Consider the following 1,776-nt stretch of genomic DNA (forward strand, 5'->3'; position numbering starts at 1 on the left):
TTGCTATCTGGCTCTTTCTCACAGGCAAGTGCATTATGGCAACAAACTAAAAAATTGCTTATATCAAGTATTTTGCTATAGAATAATGAATGAACTAACACAATTCCTTCTTCCTTTCTTTTTCTTTTTCTTTTTTTTTCTGAAGAGGTTTTTGCTATAGGGTGCATATGCTCGCTGGAGATACAGAAAGACAGAAAGCGAGACATCACCTCCCGGGGGGGATGGCTATACCACAATCCCCTCTCCTCCATTCTCATCTTGGAATCTTGAGCATTCATGCACACATGCCCAGCATGAGTTTAAGTCACTGGGTTTGGGACTCAAACTGTGGTCGACTATATGGGAGTCCAGTGAGAGAGCCATTATGCCAACTGCTGGTCCTACAATTCCTTCTTTCTTTCGTTCTCTAAATACTGGAGTACTCTGGAGCTTACTGTGAGCTCTATTCACCTTCAGTTTTATATTCACTCTTTCATCAGAAATATTTTTTCTAATTGCATAACTATAAAAGCATTCTAGTGCTAATAATTCGAGCAGGTCTGGTGCCTGTAAAAATAATTTAATAGGGTTCAGGTTTACATCTGGAACATCACTGAATAAGCTCACTACACCAGAAAACATCTCATAATTAATATGCTCTGAACTTAAATTATTATTATTTTTTTAAGATAGATGTTTGCTATAAGGCAGATGTGCTTGCCAGAGAGACAGAGAGACAGAAAGTGAGAAATCAACCCCCAGGGGGGATGGCCACACCACAATCCCTTCTCCTCCATTCTCCTCTTGGGATCTTGGGCACATATGCACATGCATCTGGCATGAGTTTTAAACTGCCAGGTCTAGGACATGAACTGCTGTCAATTATGTGAGAGTCCAGTAACATTACCATTACACCATCTGCTGGTTCCTAAACTTAAGTTCTGATAATCGCTCCAAAATTGTCCCACTCTCAGCTTTCTCCATCTAAATTAGTGGTACTTACTTCTTCTGGTAGCTTGGACAAATTGCTTAATTTGTTCTTTCATGTGCTTACGTAACAAAAATACTGCTGAAATAGCAACAAAATATACCCAGAACCTTTTTCCATATTTTACTTTTAGTCTGTGCCATCATCACTTATCTTGATAACTACAACAGCAGTGATCTCTTAACTCTTCTCTTAAACTTCAATTTAGTACTCATAGAAGATTCAGTATGTGGCTTATACATTTGTCTATGTGGGGATGGGTGGTGTGTGTGTGTGTGTGTGTGTGTGTGTGTGTGTGCTTTTTAGATGATGCATGTACCCACCAGACTGAGAGACAGAGAGAGTGAAGAATAGCATCCCTGTGGGAAACAGTCACACCACAATTCCTTTTCCTCCATGGTGTCCTTCTTTCAGAATTTTGGGCTTACATGTATACACACCTGGCATGTCTCTCAACACCAGATCTGGGACTTAAACAGTACAGTCACCCACATAGGATCGGGTGTTCTTAACCACCAGTGAATACAGCCAGCACAATAACTGAAAATGTATTTTAAAGTATAATTATTGCCTCTGCATAGATCCTTGCATGTCTCCCCATTTTCCTCAGGATTCAATGGTATAAGAGTCTTTTAATGATCTACTATATTGGTCTACTATATTTTCAACTTCTAGGATCACTCTCATGTCACTCCTTCTTCTCAGTCATTCATTAATATTATAGGCACGTTCCTACCACAGATTCTGACTGTAGCTATACCAGTTGTCTGGAAAACCCTTCCCTAGTATCCACATGGCCAACTCCTTTA

This window comes from Tupaia chinensis, unplaced genomic scaffold (assembly GCF_000334495.1).
Source record: "Tupaia chinensis unplaced genomic scaffold, TupChi_1.0 Scaffold000252_1, whole genome shotgun sequence".
Classification (NCBI taxonomy): Eukaryota; Metazoa; Chordata; class Mammalia; order Scandentia; family Tupaiidae; genus Tupaia; species Tupaia belangeri.